The sequence below is a fragment of the Hemitrygon akajei genome, chromosome 2, assembly GCF_048418815.1.
Source record: "Hemitrygon akajei chromosome 2, sHemAka1.3, whole genome shotgun sequence".
Taxonomy (NCBI): domain Eukaryota; kingdom Metazoa; phylum Chordata; class Chondrichthyes; order Myliobatiformes; family Dasyatidae; genus Hemitrygon; species Hemitrygon akajei.
This window is the reverse complement of record NC_133125.1, coordinates 60720592-60739978: the sequence shown is the minus strand read 5'-3', so window position 1 is coordinate 60739978 and position 19387 is coordinate 60720592. Positions and strand designations below refer to the sequence as shown.

At 39.5% G+C, this 19387-nt stretch overlaps 1 protein-coding gene across 3 annotated transcripts in view; it reads right to left on the bottom strand.

Moving 5' to 3' along the window:
• Positions 1-19387, bottom strand: part of mllt3 (MLLT3 super elongation complex subunit) — a 111450-nt gene that overhangs the window by 65403 nt on the left and 26660 nt on the right. Inside the window, exons 2-3 of one of the 3 annotated variants that reach the window (XM_073072741.1) lie at positions 16014-16160; positions 15812-15886 (exon numbers count right to left, since the gene is read on the bottom strand). The exons of the other annotated variants lie outside the window; for them this stretch is intronic. The gene's annotated coding sequence lies outside the window, so the exon portion shown is untranslated. The remainder of the gene's footprint in view (positions 1-15811; positions 15887-16013; positions 16161-19387) is intronic. 3 annotated transcript variants of the gene reach the window in all.

The following is a 19387-nucleotide window of genomic DNA, read 5'->3' as shown; positions in this document are numbered from 1 at the left end:
AAATGCAAGTTGGCTTTTTGCACTGAGATTAGGTGAGGCTAGAACAAGAGATCCCGGGTTAAGGGAGAGAAGTGAAATGTTTGAGGGGAACATGAGCGGGAACATCTTCACGTAGAGGATAGCAACTGTGTAGAATGAGCTGCTGGCAGAAGTGGTGGATGCAGGTACAAATTCAGCATTTAAGAGAAATTTGGATAGGCACATGGATGGTAGGAATATGGAGGGCTATGGTCCGGCTAGCAGTCAAAGGAACAAGCTAGATAATAGTTAGGCACAGACTAGATGGGCTGAAGGGCCTCCTTCTGCTCTAGTGTTTTATTACTCTGCTGGAAATCCAGAAAAACACACACAAAATGCTGGAGAAACTCAGCAGGTCAGGCAGCATCTATGGAGGGAAATGAACAGTCGACGTTTCAGGCTGAGACCCTTCATCCGATGGCAAAGAGGAAAGATGTTTTTCTTCCCTCAGTAGGGATTATACAATTAGAAGACAGTGTTAATGTGATTGAAAGGACTGGAGAGGTGAAGAGGAAAATCTTTTTAAAGGGTTATGAACTTCAAAGAGTGGTAACACTATCGACCCTCACATTTAAACAGCACTAGAAAAGCAAAAGCAGCAGATACAGAAACAATGTAAGAGGTTCAACAGGTCAGACCATATTTGTCCACAGTTGTTGCACAATCTGCTCAGTATTCCTAGCAGTGATGTTTTAAACAGTACCTGTGACTCCACATTCAATGAATTATGTACCTGTATTCCCAGATCCCTTTGTTCTACCATTCTCCTCAGTGCCTTACCGTTCACTGTGTAAGACCCATCCTTGTTGATCCTACTAAAATGCAAAACCTTGCACTTGTCTGCATTAAAAATTCCATCTGTCATTTTTCAGCCCACTTTGCCAGTTGGTCCAGATTCCACTGCAAGCTCTGATAGTCTTCCCCGCTGTTAACTACACCCCCAGTCTTGGTGTTATTCACAAATGTGCTGATCCAGATAAACACATCATCCAGATCATTGACATAGATGACAAACAACAACAACAGGACCAGCAATGACACCCATAGCACTCCACTAGTCACAGGCCTCTAGTCAGCCAGGCAACCATCTACTACCACTCTCCAGCTTCTCCCATAAAGCCAGTCTCAAATTCAATTTACTACCTCATCTTGAAATGTGAAGCAACTGAAACTTCTTGACTAACCTCCCATGTAGGGCCTTGTCAAATGCCTAACTAAAGTCTATGTAGTCAACATCCACTGCCATGCCTTCACCAACTTCCCTGGTAACTTCCTCGAAAAACTATGAAGATTGGTCAGACACGATCTACCACACACAAAGTTATGCTGACTACCCCTAGTCAGTCCATGCCTATCCAAATACTCCTATCTGATCCTTGTGAATACCTTCCACAGACTTTCCCACAACTGATGGCAGGCTCACCAGCCTACAATTTCCTGGCTTATTTTTAAGAGCCTTTCTTGAACAGTAGAACAACATTACCTCACCTGCAGCTAAGGATGATTTAAATATCTCTGCTGGGGCCCCTGCAGTTTCTGCACTTGTCTACCACAGGGTCCAAGGGAACACCTTGTCAGGCCCTGGCAATTTAATGACCCAAAATATCTCAAGACACAAAGATCACCTCCTCTGTAATCTGTATAGGGTCTATGACCTCACGGTTGCTTTGCTTCACTTCTATGGTCCATCTCCCAAGTAAATGCAGATACAAAACATCCATTTACAATCTCCCCTTTCCCTTTTGGCTCCACATGTGGATTACCATTCCAATCTTCCAGAGGATCAATTTTGTCCCTTGTAACCCTTTTGCTCTAAACATATCTGTCAAAGCCCTTGGGATTCTCCTTCACCTTGTCTGCTAGGGCAACCTCGTGTCTTCTTTTAACCCTTCTGATTTCTTTAAATTTTCTCCTGCATTTCCTATATTCCACAAGTATCTCATTTATTCCTACTTGCATATATCTACTATGCACCTCCTTTTTTACCTCTTAATCAGGGTCTCAATATCTCTTGAAACCCAAGATCCCCTACACCTGTTATCTTTACCCTTTATTCTGACAGGCACATACAAGCTTTGTACTCTCAAAATGTCACTTTTGAAGGCCTCCCACTTACCAAGCACACCTCTGCCAGAAATCAGCCTGTCCCAATCCACACTTGCCAGATCCTTTCTGATACCTTCTGAAACTGGCCTTTCTCCAAACCAGAATCTCAATCCACAAACCAAACCTATCTTTCTCCATATTTACTTAAAAACTAATGGCATTTTGATCATTAGATGCGAAGTGTACCCCTACACAAACATCTATCACCTGCCCCGTTTCATTCCCTAACAGCAGATCAACTATCACACTCATTCTCATTGGGGACTTCTATGTACTGATTAAGGAAAGTTTTCTGAACACATTGACAAACTCTATCCTATCTAGTCCTTTTGCAGTATGTGTTTTGTTAAAAACACCTACTATAACAATCTGATATTTCTTGAAGCAGTCTGCGATCTCTCTGCAGATTTGTTCCTCTAAATCACATGGACTGTTGGGTATAACCCCATTAACAAGGTCATAACTTTCTTCTTCCTCAGTTCCTCACATAAAGCCTTACTAAACGAGTTCTCCAGACTGTCCTGGCTGAGCACCGCCATGACATTTTCCCTGACTAGTAACGCTACCCCTCCCCCCTTAATGCCTCCCACTCTGTCGCACCCAAAACGACAGAACCCTGGGATAATGAGCTGACAGTCTGGCCCCTCCTGCAACCAAGTCTCACTAATGGCTACAATATCATAACTGAGCTATGCTTTGACACAGCATACTTGCAGTTTTATAATGGTCTTCAACATTTAGACAGTTCAAAGTACATTTATTACACTGGACAGCAAAGGTTTTGTTCTCTGAATACTTTTGGATGTATCTTATGGATTCTGGGCTGCTGATCATGAAAATCACTATGAGATTTCCCCATGGTGCACCATTTTTTAAAAAATATAAAATTACTATTATTTGTTATTTCAATTCATAATTCAATTAAGATGTTACCCACAATGTCAGTCGAAAATTTTTCTAACAAACAAGATGTGCAGATGCTGGAAATCAAAGCAACACAAAAGAAATGCTGGAGGAACTCAGCAGGCCAGGCAGCATCTATGGAAGAGAGTTTCGGGCTGAAATCCTTCAGCAGGACTATCTTGTCCAGACATGCTGAGGCAGGGTGGATGCTGCATGGCACAACAGGTTTTAGTGCGGCTACGAAGGCACCACACGCACACACCGTTCTATGTATTGAGCTTACATGTACATCAGATGCGATCATATTAATGCACCTGCTCTACACGCATAGCATATTGCGTGTAGTCATTATAATTGTATTTCCAAAAGTATTTACGATAGCAAAATGGCTCACAAATGTTGTAACAGCCGCGATACTTTCTGGTATATCTGTGGCAAGTATACACTTAAATCTCAAAGACAGAGCACAACACCTCTTAATTAAGCCTTTGAGCTCTACCTTGGGTGTAAAATTGCCAACCATGACAAAACGTGGGCTCTTGACATTTGTTGCACAACATGCACAGTCAATCTTAGAGTTGGCTGAGGTGAACTTGGAAGAAAAATGCCATTTGCTGTCCTGATAATATGGCGAGAGCCAAAGAATCATGTGACAGACTGCTGCTTCTTCCGTCTGACCAGTGTCTGGTTTTTCTGCTTAAAAAACAAGAAATCCACTGAATAGCCCAATCTCCCTTCAGCCATGAGATCTGTGCCACATGATGATAGTCTTCCAGTATCAAAGCCATCAGAGACAGATGAAGGTACCATGATGCACGAGCCAGGATTGGAAAATGATGCTGATACAGATTTTCAACCCTTCATGTTGAGTGAGCCTCAACCGATAACTCAATACGAGTTAAATGACCTGGTCAGAGACTTGAGTTTGTCAAAGGCAAAAGTAGAATTACTGGGTTCAAGACTGCAAGGGTTGAATCTGCTGTCACTGGGCACAGAAATTTCCATGAAGGCAATCAAGGAAGTTGTTGAAAATTTTCTTGGCAACTCCAGAGCACCAAACTACATGCAGCTGGTCGATAACAAGCTCCCAGCATACAAAACCATAAAGTCCAACATGTCACTAATGAGTCATTTTCTGCATTCCCATTTAGATTTCTACCCTGCAAATCTTCGCACTGTCAATGACAAGCATGGTGAAAGGTTTCACCAGGAGATGTGGTCATGGAGAAAAAGAATCTAGTGTTGGCTGATTATTGCTGGACCCTTAAATGAGAGGCCTCAAACATTGTGTACAAATGAAAATCAAAACATTTTTAGCTAAATTGAACTATTGTAAAGTGTCAGCGTCATTATGCAACTAAACATGTTATATTCAATAAAAGTTAATTTCTTGTTTCTCCAAATTCCTATGTGATACTAGCGGTCTGAAATCATATATGTTTTCAGCTTCAAGCAGACCATCATAAATTAAAAAATTCCAAGAAAGCAACACTTTCGAAAAAATTTGCTGTCCAGTGTCATCAACCTATGTATACTTTATGCAACCTTGAGATTCATCTTCTTACAGGCAGCCACAAAACAAAGAAGCACAATAGAACTCATTTAAAGATGATGGTCAAACACACAAATGTGAGAAATGACGAACAAATCGTGCAAACAAAAACTAAACAACTAACACTCAGAACTATAGTGCACAAGAGTGAGTTCCACAAAGCCAGTTCATCATTGCAACAGGTCCAGGAGCCTGTCAGTTGCAGGCCACAGCCTCAGTTCAGCACAGATGAGTAAACCTCATGGAGGTGTAAGCTGAACACCAGCCCATCCCTCGTCTCCAGCCCCAACCACATCTTGACGTTTTCAATCTGGCCTGGTGCTTAAATCGGTCAAACAACAGCTTGTTCCTTGCTCTTGGACCCAGATCTTGCCACTTTAATTCAGCCCCATTCCACTCCAGCAATGGTCAAACGTAGGCTTGTCCTTACATTCAGGTCTGGGCTCCGCCACCTTGACTTGGCCTGTACTCACCACACCCCACCTTGGCTCCTATTCACACCACAAAAAAATGCCAGGCAATTCAAAAGCATAAATCCGAAAGGAATGTTACAGGGCATTGACTGCAGGTGAACATTGTCCAGAAAAAGCATGATTTGCAGAATAACTAGAAAATTTGTTTGCTGTCAGTAAGGTGTCACTGTCTCACCAGCACCATCTTAAACACATCCCTAACTGTGCAAGAATACAATTACACAACTGTGAAAGAATTACAGCCGCTCACTTAAACATTTTCAATTATCAAAGTCATTATTAGCTGAAGATATTAACTTGTTAATTTCAGATTTCAGTTTTCTTCATTGTTGCTTCTACTTAAATTTTTCAAACCTGCACTGCTCGTACAAACTTCCCTCAAGATGATAAGTGCAAAGTGACACACATTTTAAAACCAAAGCACAAAACTCCCGAAGTTGGCAAAACAGACTCTGCTACAAATTTTTAGATCTTTCACGAGAATGGAGCAAATTGTCCAACATTATATTGGTTCTGACCATTCACAGGTATTCCACTTAGTTCCATTGACTGTCAATTCATTATTACCTTCTCAATAAACCTGATCAAACACCAGATAACTATTTGGACTGTGCAGTCACACTGGTACAAATCCCTGCCCTCCACAGAGCCTATCAAAGCAAGAAAATTCCTCTTAGTTTGGATGGACAGTTTCCCCAGCACTCCAAAGCTTTGAAATTCAAAGAGCCGCTGTTTCTTTCCCATTACCTCTTGGTGGATGTGATGGAAGACACCATCTCCCTGTTTTGAGTGCACAAACTCAACAGCTAACAAACACCATGGAGAACTCTGGGATGGGAAGAGCTGTGCAGTCAAAACAGGAGGGGATGGAGAGTAGACAGCAGCTTCCATCACACCCACCATGTGGTGACAAGACCCCGTCGGATCCAAGCATTGTATCAACATATGGAACAAATGCTGCAAGTCTTCAGGAACGCCAGAGGGGGGACATGGGCAGCACAGCCATTAGCGCAGTGATTCACAGGACCAGCTGTAAAATCAAGTCGGGTTCCATTCCTGCCGCTGCCTGGAAGGAGTTTGTAAGTTCTCTCCGTGACATTATGGGTTTGTTCCAGGTGCTCCAGTTTCATCCCACATTACGAAGACATACGGACTAGGGTTAGTAAGTTACGGTCATGCTATCCCAGCACAGGAAGCACAGTGTGGGCTGCTCCCAGCACATCCTCAAGAGTTGGTCGCTGACGAAAATGGTGCATTTTGCTGTATGTTTCGATATAAATGAGAGAAATTAAGTCAACATTTATGTATCTCAGCACCAAGCAGCTGCACCCTCACCCTGGCCAACACAACACCAGCCCTCACAGGCAGCGTCACTACACCAAGCAGGGGTGATTTATTGCAAGCAACACACACAAAATGCTGGAGGAACTCCACAGGCCAGGTAGCATCTATGGGAAAGAGTACTGTCGATGTTTCGGGCCGAGACCCTTCTGCAGTCCTGGAGGGGGAGAAAAGCTGAGGAGTAGATTTTAAAGATCAGAATCTTTTCCCCCTCCATTCCTGCCAAAGGGTTTCGGCCTGAAACGTTGACAATACTCTTTTCTCCCCCCGTCGGTGCTGCCTGGCCTGTTGGGTTCCTCCAGCATTTTGTGTGTTGCCTAGATTTCCAGCATCTGTAGTTTTTCTTTTTTGTGAGGGGTGATTTATTGGTTGATTCGTGCCAGGTTTCTGCCACAGAAGAAAAAGAATACAGGGATACGAGCCAGATTCCTGTGAGTTACACATCTCTCTGTTATAATGACTCATTCCGTTAGTGCTCTTACTACTGGAGTGTGTCCTCAACATGAAGGTAGCAATATACAACTTAAGTACAATATTTCAGTCTCTCCAGTTAATTAGCTTTGCCTGCATGTCATGTGGAAATACTAAGTATAAGAGTGGGAGGAGGGAAAGCCCTTAGCACTGATCTCCTGTATAGTTTTAAAAAGTACAGCCAAAGACAATTATAAAGCTAGTTTCTAACAGATCTGGAAAGCACATAATGTACTTGGCTAAAAGTGAAATCTAAATTTACAAGATAGTCACATTATTACATAATTTTCCTAGAAAACAATAATCAGGGCAAATTTACCAGACAATTGCTCCTAAAATTACATGGAGTTTAGTGTTGAGATTTATTAAAAAGTAAGGATAATATTAATGCTATGGTCTGTGATAGAATACGTAAAAGCCCACAGCACAGAAAAATAAATCTACCAGCCCTATGAGGACTATGACATCTCTTAAATGTGCAATCCCAGTTAAATGCAGGAACAAGGAAAAGTGTTCATGTTGCGCCAGGTCCCAATCATCCTCTGGATAATCAAGTACTCCACATGCTAAAAATTTTGAATACCAGACAGAAACCCAGCCTTCCAACACCAGCACCATTTTAGTGAATCTATTATGTTTAAAAAATCTTCTGCCGCATCTTTATAAGCTTCTTGAAGAGCACAGCACAGGATACAATAGTATAAATGGAGCCAAAATGGTATTTGGGATGCTTAGAACTGCACCCTACACCTCTAATTTTCTTGCCAACTATTACAACTTGTTAGGACCCCGTTAATTATCATTGAGATTGTTAACATGCTTTACTGCTTTTCTCACAAGGAAACAAAAAGCCCAAATTTTCCATTAAAGAGGTTACATGTATGGAAATACAGACTTTAGTTCAATAATTGTGCAGAGATTTGGAACATGCAAGTCTGTAAACATTCAAGTTCAGAAGACTCTCACTGTTGATTGCTGCTGATAGGACCAATGCATTCCTGAGCCAAGGTGTCAAATTTGAGCCTTCACAGATTTCTCAGGAATTACACTGACAGGTGTGCCAACTGAATGTGGCCTGTGTTAGAACTGGCAGAGGTTCAACAGCTCCATTTATTTCAAATGGAAAGTCTGCAGCGATGAAAGTCAAATTAATGGCAATTTACAACCTATTATTTGAATTAAAGCTCATTTAGTGCATTTAAACATATACCACTGTTGAAGTCTACATGTTTTAATATTCCCAAACAGTATTCTTAACTTTCAATATTTGTAAATGTTAGAGGCATTCAGAAATGTTCAAATATTTTGACAGTCATTATACACACAGTGGCCACTTTATTAAGTACCACCTATGCTTAAAATCTTTGTTCATGCTCCCCTGGTGTTGCAGTCAATCCACTTCAAGGTTCGATGTGTTGTATGTTCAGAAAGGTCTTTTGCATACCATTGTTGTAACTTGCAGTTATTTGGGTTACTATCTCCTTCCTGTCAGTTTGAGCCAGTCTGGCCATTCTCCTCTGACCTCTCATATGAACAAGGCATTTTTGCCCACAGAACTACAGCTCACTGGATATTTTGTGTTTTTCGCACCATTCTCTGTAAACTCTGGTGACTGTTGTACATGAAAATCCCAGACTGGCAGCTTTGAGATACTCAAACCATCCTGTCCAGCACCAATAATCATTCCACAGTGAAAGTCACTTCGATTTCTTCCAGATTCTGATGTTTGGTCTGAACACTGACTGGACCTCTTGACCACGTCTGTATGCTTTTATGCCTTGAGCTGCTGTCACATAATTGGCTGATTAGAGCAGGTGTACCCTAATCAAGCAGCTACTGAGTGCAACTTTAGCCTGTGATCATGATTCTCAAGGGGACCGATGATCAACAAGGTCCTGTCTTGCCATTCAGATCAGAGCCAGCTTTCTTGTGGAACACACACAAAATGCTGGAGGAACTCAGCAGGTCAGGCAGCATCAATGGAGGGAATTAAAGCCAAGACCCTTAATCGGGACTTCATGTGAACTTTACTTTGGGAAACTGCCTCCAGGAACAGTGAATTTCATGGTAATTTACACTGCTCGGCATCAGCAAATAATTTAGTTTATTGTTCTAAGTAAATTTATTATCAGCATACATACATGTCACCATATACTACCCTGAGATTCATTTTATTGTGAACATTCACAGTAAATACAAAGAAACAACAGAATCAGTGAAAACCCACACACATTGTGGACTAATAACCAATGTACAATAGACAACAAACTGCAGATTCAAACAAAATAAGCCAGAAATTAAGAACATGAGACAAGTCTCTGAAAGTGAGTCCACAGGTTGTGGGTTAAGTCTATAGGTTCAGTGCTGCCACAACTACATTGTGAAATTTGTTTTGTGGCAGCAGTACAGTGTAGGCATTTCAAATTACCACAAGTTAATAAAAATATAATTGCAAGACACAAGAGGTATGGCAGGTGCTGGAAATCTCGAGCAATGCATACAGTTTGCTGGTCAGGCTGCACCTATGGATGGAAATAAACAGTCGATATTTCAGGCAGAGACCCTTCGTCAAGACTGGAAAGGAGGAGGAAGATGTCCCCCTCGATGTTGTGAGATTGAGGCATAGTAGGGTAGTGTTCATGAGTTGATGGCAAAGGGGAAGTTACTGTTCTAGAACATGAAGTGTGGGGCTTCAGGCTACTGAACTTCCTTTCCTGATGGTAAGAAGGAGAAGAGGGCATGTCTCAGATGATGAGGGTCCTTCAGGCTGGACTTTGCATTCTTGAGACACCACATTTTGAAGATGTCCTTGATAGTGAGGAGGCCTGAGCCCGTGATTTACAACCCTCTGAAGGGTCTTTCAATCCTATGCATTGGTACTCCCACAACTGGCAGTGATGCAACCAGTCAGAATGCTGTCCAGGCCAGGCCAGAAACAAGGCATAGAGTTTGTGTATTTCACATCAGGTCACTTGAAGCATAACAGCAATGCAACAAGGCAAAAATGTGCACACTCCTTCCAAATGTTGTCAATAACAATGGCATTGAATAAACAAGCCTCTGAAACAAATGCCATTTGTGAATGTAGAGCTCCAAGGTCAGGATTATTTTGCATAATCAGTCACACACATCAAGAATGGCATCAAATTCCAAGCAAGGCATCAACTCAGTATACCTTTGTGCATGTTCTTTCCATTGCACCAATACAACTCCCAATACATCACTTCTATGCCTGATACTGAAATTACAAATAGGAGTTCTGTATGCCAACATTTGCTGCAGTTCAGCAACCACGTGGACCAGCTTCTTTGCCATTGACTATGCCTTCAGACATTTTCTGTTTCTAAATGCTTTACATGCCAACTTGCTTAAAATGCAATCCACTCTGCCGCCACAACAGATAAAGAAGTTGAGGTCCAAGTATCAGAGTAAACAACTTGCACATTTCCTTCCACAGATCAACCAAAGGCAGATGGAAAAGTAAGTGTAAAGACAGAAGAGACAAATGGAAGTAGATGAACTTGGTATCATATTCAAGTAATGGGATAAATTAATCAGAATAAGAAAAAAAAAGCAAAATTATACTTTAAAATTGGTAATTGAAACCTGAAGGAGTGAGATTCCATATTTACAACAGGTAAATTTTAGTAGTACAATAGGTGGTGGTCAGCAATTTATAGTGTCAAAAGGATTAGCTGGTATAGCAACTCATGGGGTACACATTCAATCTAGCAGGGCATGCCAGTGGTTAGTTAGCCCTACGTAACTAGTCTTTCCCAAAGCCCCCTTTCAATAATTAATTCAATTCCCTATTGAAGGATGCCACTAAAAACCACTGCAAATAGTGGGTTCCAAATCCTAACTCATGTCATTTCCGGCTCTTTATTATCTGTGTCCTCCAATTCTTATGGCTAAATAATTGATGGCCACTTTTTAACCCGAGGTCTTCACAATTTTTTTCAAATCTCATCCTTCTAGCTCTGCATTTGAAAATTCGTCTTCAACCTTGTGCACATTTTCTAACTTGGTATGCAAGTACAGATACCAGAAGCTGTATTTGCATTTGAAGCATTACAATTGGGGTGGGGTGCAGGAGGTCAGAGAGCTTCTGAATAATAAGTGTTATCTTCTAAGTGCGTAATAGTGAAAATTTAAGAATAATTCTTTGGATATTTCCTGTGGCTTTTGCCTGAAGTTTAGACTTAACATTCCACAGCAAAGTTTGACATTATTAAAGAAGAAAGCCCCAAGTTCATTCAGTTACCATAATGTTTCTCTACAAATAAATGCTTGGAATGATACTGTGGTGAACTACATATACCTGTCTGGACACGCCCCCCTGCTAACTGCTCCTGTGGCTCCTCCCACAGACCCCTGTATAAAGGCAATTGGAGGCACTGCTCCTCCCTCAGTCTCCAGGATGTTGTGTGGTGGGCTCTTGCTGCTGACAGTGCTTTCTTCCAGCTAATAAAAGCCTATCTCAACTCACGTCTCCGAGAGTTATTGATGGTGCATCAGATACATCAAGAGATTTGTACAAAAAGCAAAGAAACTCTTATCCAACAAATAAATTTAGTCACAGAATTTTACCAGCAGTAAATAGCAAATGGCAAAGTGCAAATAACAGAAGCCGACAGGAAAAATTTGAAAACAGTCCCTACTGTTAGTTTCACTGTCCAAGACTGACAGAATACAACAAGAGGGCGGGAGGGGCAGAGAGACAGGACATCAACATGCTAGTCAGAATTTGATTAGCTTAAAAAAAGTTGTCAATTTTTCTTTGGTAAAAAGTGACAAGACTGCAGGTACAATTTTTTTTTAAATAAAGACATTGCTAGTTATCTAGGATTTGGAAAATTCACAATTGATCTTCTGACGATCTAAATGCCAGTTATTCTTTGGCTTGGCCATTTGTGCCTCTCGAACCCTGAAGGGGTTGAAGTGTTTCCATGAGGACTTATCAGGGTCTTATCAAAATCAGGGTCTTATCAGGACTTATCAAAATACTGATGAAGGGTTTCAGGCCAAAGTGTCGAATGTTTATTCCTTTCCATAGCTGCTGCCTGACCTGCTTGAGTTCCTCCATCATTTTACATGCATTTTAATAGTCGGCAATTTGTCCTGATCAGCATCCTTGTAAATTTTAGGTTTAATTGCTTCATTATTCTTTATCAAAGAGCAATAACACTCAATTTTAAAGCCTGTAATATCAAGAATCAAATAGTTTTGAATCATACTTGTATTCTAAATGGTTTTCTGACGGTAAATCAATGATTTACATCAGTCATTACTCTGGCACACCAACACATTTTAACGTTAGTGCAATGGGGGTGGATTTGTACTGCAACATAATCAGTAGTTTCAAATTAATTGGAGACAATCAGAATGTTTGTGAATTATCTGATTTTCTTATCACAGCTGGCAGTTGTCACTAGATCCACTCAAAATGTAAACATGTTCATTCATTACGAAACTGAGAATTCCCTAGCAAATTACTAAACGCATTAAAATCAACTTCAGAGCCTCTGCCATATGCACTGCATCTTGATACAATAAGAGACCAATTCTTCAGAGTACAAGTGCTTTTTTTAAACTCTAACCAACATCAAGTTTGCTGCCAATTGTTCATTACCGAGCACAGCAGTAAAATATTGTGGCCCACCATAAGCTGTTCTGAAATGTCAGAAGCTTGTACAAAATGAACAAAATAAATATCTGCAGGTTTATTTGGTAAGAATGACAGTAGGAAAGGCTGTGATGGGATTGGACTGTCAGGCAGATTCAGAAGGACTCCAAGTCTTGACTCCAAAAGACTGAAGGCAAAGTGAACTGCTACAGTATGTTGGATGCCTTAAGACACGCCCCATTTCTAGAATTAGCATTAGTTACATACTTTAGTTTTGTTTTATTTGTGTATCAGTTGTAAATGAAGGTGGCCAATGGTAAGCATGTGATACATCAGAATCCAACTTTGATCATCAGAACTAATTTGCTCATTTCATTGCTTTAGCTTCAAATTGCACATAAACTCCCACAGCCTCCAGCTCACCTCAAAATCTATAAAGAATGTACCTGCAATGCTCAGTACAACCAATAAAGCATCATGAAGATGATTTTTGTATGTTTTTTTAACTTGAAAACATTAAATTAATTCAAAAGGAAAATGAGAAAGCTGGGAATATGAGTCATAGTTCATTTTTTACTTTAAGTGAGACGCAAGCATATCACAGTTGCATCATGTTTGCAATTCACATAATTATATAAACAAATAAAGATGCTCAAACAATATACTTATAATATAACTCAAATATTACTGGAAGTTTAAATACATAGCACTCCTCCCAGTTTAGCTATAAACTCCCACTCAATAGAGATGCATCTCAACTGTATATACAATATAATACATCTACTATATACAGGCATCCACGTCATAGTAAACTTTACATTGTCCCATTCAGGCCTAAAGATTTAAATGCTATAGAGGATTTCTTACTCTTGTGGAATAACATCTTTCCTGACAAGGGAGGTCATTCTGCTTCGCAAGTAAAAGTTATGGCTGTGAAAACAGTATCAGGTTCTGGTGCCTCCTCCCTGTGGATTGTAGGAGTTGACTCAAGACTGCCAGAAGTGACTCTGATAGCTCTGCACATCTTTCCTCTCCTTCCCTTTCCTCCTTTTAGAGGTTATCTTGATCTTGGAAATGTCTATTTAATGCAGTGGAGTATTCTCTTATTAATTTTCTATTGTTCCCTCTGCGATCCAATCTCTCTTCTTTGTTTCCTCATCCATAAAATCATCTGATGAATCCTTTGTTTTTGTATCTCCATTGACTCCTTTCTTCTTGGCCTTCCGTTCATAAAAATGGACTTTGGTCTTAGCATCTATTTTTACAAGCAGCTTTCTGTCTCCCACTTGAAGTTCATACAATAACCTTAATGCACGCAGAGTAGATTCTGGTTCCTTACACTCACAAAACCCAAACACATGCAACATTCCCGAAGCTCCTTGAACTCTTCCAGCTTAAGACCAAGCCACATTTTGCAAGTAACTGCCTGACTAACATATCAGAAACTTTATCAGATGTTGTCTACAAAAAACTGTTGTAGTCAGACCACAGCTTTCATCACTTTCAGAAATCCTCTGAGCAGCATGGTCCTTGCTTGATCCAATATGCATTCCAACCAGAGGCACCAACACCCGCTTGTCGCTGTTGGGCAACAGTTCATGGCACTTGGTATAAATACAGTTGCGGAATCATCCAGTGCCTTTCTTAATTTGCTTTCAGTTAGCTCTCTTGCAGGGGATGTGGCATGCAACTGATGACAGGAAATTCAATCAAGTTATGGTTGCCTTAGCCAATTATATCCTCACAATGCTGGCCCACCTATTTTTAAACCACATACAAGACCCAACATGGCTTGCTGGTTGTTGTATTTCATTATCAAAAATGTCATTCCCACAGGTGTTATCTTTTCTCATGTTCTTAGTTGGATATCTGCAGGCTTCAGTTAGTGTCCTTGAAATGCTACTCATACTCATTTTATGGAATGACTGAAACAGCTGAGCTAATATCCAATTCTATTTTAATTGATTTGCCGTTCTCTTCTGGTGTACACCATATTGCTCATCTATTGTTAGTTTTCACATAGTAAATCTCAAGGCTACTCAGTCCTTTGTCATTCTCATCATTATCAGATTTTTCCATCAACAGCAGATGTGATTAGTGTTCTTTAAAACTACAACTAGATGTTTTATCTTTTTCTGTACAGTCCATTTATTTTATCTTCCTGGCATGCTCTTTGTATATGTCCTACTTTGTTGCATAATCAGCAAGTTCCACCCTTAAATCCACATTTGTTTCATGTATGTGAACCCCTGCTACAACCCAACACAATTTGTTCAGCCAGGCCAGTTTCTGTTGAGACAGCAATTTTGTTCATGCTCACTTTCAACTCAATTGTGTCTGTCTGCTGTTTCCATTGATACAGCAATTTCAAGTGCTCTTTTAAATGCAAGTTGTTCTTCAGTTAGGAACAGTTTTTGAATGATTTCTTGTATGATTCCACAAACTAAATGATCTCTCAGTGTACCATTAACCCATCATTGAACTGACAATGCTCAGACAATCTCTTCAATTCAGCCAAGTACACGGAAATGGACTCTCCTTTTTCATTTCACTTATGAAACCTGAAGTATTCTGCCGTCAACAGCGGCTTTGGTTCTAAGTGTTCCTGCATTACTTTCACAGTATCAGCAAAGCTCACTTTAACTGGTTTGGCTGGAAGAGTTAAACTTTGAAGCATACTATATGCCTTTAAACACAATGCACTTAGCAAAATTGGTACTTCTTTTATTGGTCATTTAATTTCCTTCAAAACACTGTTCAATTAGCTCAGTATTCATGAGCCAGTTACCCAATCTTTCCGATGTAGCCAGCTATTTCTGCTCTTTTTTTTAAAAAAACAACTGTCATCACCTGTTACCTACCGTTTATGAACCAGTGAATTATTTCATTATCTGCCTTATATTTTTTTAAAAACCCATCACATCTTCCCTTCTGAAGAACACACACTAAACCGTTTTATTTTTAACTCAACCATCTCACTGCACTTCAGCCAGTTGATAGCCAACTTGGATAAGTTTTTAAAATACTGTATCACCAGTTAAGTTTTGTAATTTCAAAACATTAAACTAATTCAAAGGGAGACATGGGAGTACAAAATGTGAGTCTAACTTTGAGCTTTCTTTAAGCGAGGCGCCCATGTATTGCATTGCAGCACCATGATGTATGCAATTTACGTACTTTAACATAAAACCATGATGAATTATAAGCGCAAATAATGCTTAAACAACATACTTGCAATATTACTCAAATTTAAATACAGTTTTCTACTGCTTTATGATTACTGGCTTGTTTCAAGTAGATTTCTCCCACCCCACTACCTACCGTTTTAAAGCTCATCATCTCTTTTCGTCAATCACAAGTTCCACAGCTTGATCACAACTGCCATTAGGCTTCGTCCTCAAAATTGAGCATAATGATAAACCATTAACAGGCAAAATGCAACTGAAAACAGCACAAACATGCATGTTTTACCACTTAAACATTTTAAGTGTAAATATATTTTCACAGTTCTTACATAACTTACATTTGGACTAGTTGGGTGGGCACTGTAGTAGGAATGGACTCCATGGCCTGAAGGGGTTGGATCTGTTCTGTATTGCTCTATGACTCTGTAATGTTAGGGCTCAAAATCCACTTGCTTCTTAGAGGGCCAATAAGTTACACCCCATTCCTGCACAGATGCATAAATTGTTGATTTAATACAAGGACAGACAAATTTGTATCAGCCCATAAAACAGAGCTCTGATCAGTTTGAGGAACTGTGGCAATCTTTCATTTCTAACAATTTCACAGCTAAGTTTTATTTTTAAAATGTATTCGATAATGCATACACAAAACCTATCAGAGAATTTAACCAATTCCTAAACAGACGTGCCCTCCTCCTCCTCCAGTATCGTGAAGAAGCATTTTTTGCATTTTTTAAAGTATTCAATTCCCATTTGAACAGAACCTTTGCCTTCTCATTTCACTATAAACTTGGCATTGAAAAGGTGCTAATTTTAAATTAGAAAATCTATCTGACCTATTGGGAAGCAAGGCTAGAAACATTAAATGCAAATTCAAAATTTACTTTGAAAATGTTCTAGGAACAATCAGCTGGATATTGGAATACTTCCAATTTTCAGACATTTAGCAAGATCAATGCTGATTTTCAACAGACACAGAGGAGTGCACCTTAGTGCACCCCACCTAACCTTAACCAGAATATTGGAAAGGAACTTACTGAGAAATAGAATCGCCAGTGGGCAACTTGACTGCATTAGAATCAAAACTAACAAATGCACACCAAGAAATGTAGACTATTGTAAAGTTATTTCACTTCCAGTCGCCATAGTTTGGGGTTGGGGATGGGGGGGGGGGGGGAGAGAATAATCTTGTTTCCATTTGGCTAGACACAAACATAAAACAAAGTAATGCAGAGTTGCTAGTCTGTAAAAGTCAGAATTAGGATTTATAAAGACAATCTTATTTGAGAAATCAAAAACAACATGCTGGAAATATGATATAATTTAACACTTGTTTTAATCAAATACTTCAGCAGTTGAGGATTTTAAATACATCAATAATCACTTTAATGTATATCCACTTCCAAATAATAATGCACTTAAAAATTGATTAACTGGAGACGTTTAAAAAAAGTTAAATCTTCAACTAATGAAGTGAATTTGTGACTTCAACAGTTGAACAATTCAGGAAACACTTTTCTCTCCCCTGGGACATTCTATTCATAAAAGCAAGTGTCAGTAACCCTGTCCAAAGATGCCTGACTCACTCATGAAATCTGCATTTCTAAAACACTTACTCTTAAAAAAAGATTGCTGCCAAGATTACATCCAACTTGATTTAAGCTGTCAAAACCATCTACAAGGACATGCAATTTGTTCAGTCCCAATATCTTCACTTAAAGTTGCTCTCCTTGTAAATTGCACACAGTTCAGAATTTGCAACAATTAAAAACTTTTGAAGTTAAATTAGATGATGTAACTGTGTGCCATTTGAAGATCTTTAACATTCACCCAGTTTCTCCTCCAATTGTCTGGGATTTTACCCAGCTGTAGAAAAGGAAATAGCATTCTCAGACTTGATCAATTCCAGTTGCTTCCAATTGTAATTCAAAGTGTCGATGTAGAAGTCAGTAAGTTTGCTATGCCATTACCCTGGTGCACAGATGAAGTCTGCACTCATGGGAATGAAATGCCAAATCAGTCTGCATCTGTAGAAAGCACCAAAACTATTTCTATGGGTTGGATTCCAGTTTTGGTGAAGGTAGCAGCAGCATGTCTACTTACTTATGTCACCTCAACTCATATTAGAGATTTCAGTAACATTTGGCAGTGAAATTTATGACCACGATTTTTGTATTTATTTTTATAATACATTTAATTTCAACCTCCATGTGTAAGCACTAGCTTAACACAAGCAAACTTGACCAAATCTTGAAAGCTATGACATCCATTCTTGGATCTTTGCCACCTTGGGTTTGCCCTCAACCTGTACAATGTTCAGACACAGAAATATGTATTTGACCCAAATTAACTAGTTATGCTCAGCACTGGCTTCTTAACTATCAGTACATGGAAATCAAACAGTAACCGCCATCTGAAACTAGCATGCTTACATCACAGGAGAAGAAACACAAGCCTATCTTCTCTACCTTTACCACAATTTCAATTTATGTATACTTCGTTCATCGACATCATCATTACAAATAAACATTCACCTATAACTGTCCTTGAACTCACAAGCACATTACTGACAGGAATCAAATCATGTTCAATCAAGGCGCAATCATAAGTAAGCGAGGCTCCCAATGATCCACTGCATTCACTTGCTATGGCAACAGCCTATTCAAGTTTCCTCTCAAAAGAAAACCTGATTAATACAAGATGATAATGACAAACCAAGAAGCCAAGGTTGATGTTCCAGATAATATTTCTCCATCCTTTGTAAAACAAAAATGGCAGGTCATGAGGATTTTGTAAACTTATATTTTATGTAGAGAAACTATACTCCATTGCCCTGTTAACAGCATCGCATCAATATACGAGAAAGAGAAAGCATCAACTCTTATTGAAATAAATGCTTAGCATTCAACAGAACTCACAAAACCCAGGACAATGATAGAGAGATTTCTGTATCCAGAATTTCATTTCCAACTTGAATCTATTCTTACAGTGGTGGTGAGAATAGAGCTGAGAAATCTATTATTGGTCGAGCATTAATATTCAAGACTATAGTTGAACTGTAAAATAATTGATCTGAAGGCTTTGACTGAGCATCAGTGGCTATGTGGGTAAAACTTCAATTTGATTCCAATCGATTTGTTTCCTGTTGCTTTAAGATTCTTTGTAAAGCTTTATTTTTAAAATGGTACAAATAATGAGACTTCAATATTCTTTCAGAGAAACAAGAGTAACTATGAAACCACCATGCACAATCCTGGTCAGACTCACTTAAAGCAGCCAAAGGAAAACAGACACTGTATGACCGGCAACTGCAAGGCACATAATGAAGTAAATGAACAGAGCCAAGACGCACCAGGATACGTGTTGAGAAATGTTCTATGCAAAGGGTCTATGGGGAACGATCAGAGTCTAGGAACCTAATGCCATTGCACCTGAAGGGGCCGAGTGCTGTCTAAAAGCACCTCAAACATTTCACCCGTGCAACTCGAACTGGTGCTTTTCTTAAACACACTGGATTGTTTGGAATAGTGAATGCCCTGATTATCACCAAACATACATTAAAGACATTTTTGTAAAAATACTTGCTAAAAACATTAAATGATTCTTCAAAACCTTCCAACCTTGCAAAACCTTCCAACCTTAAAAATACTTGCTAAAAACATTAAATGATTCTTCAAAACCTTCCAACCTTGCAAAATTTTCTGTCATCTCT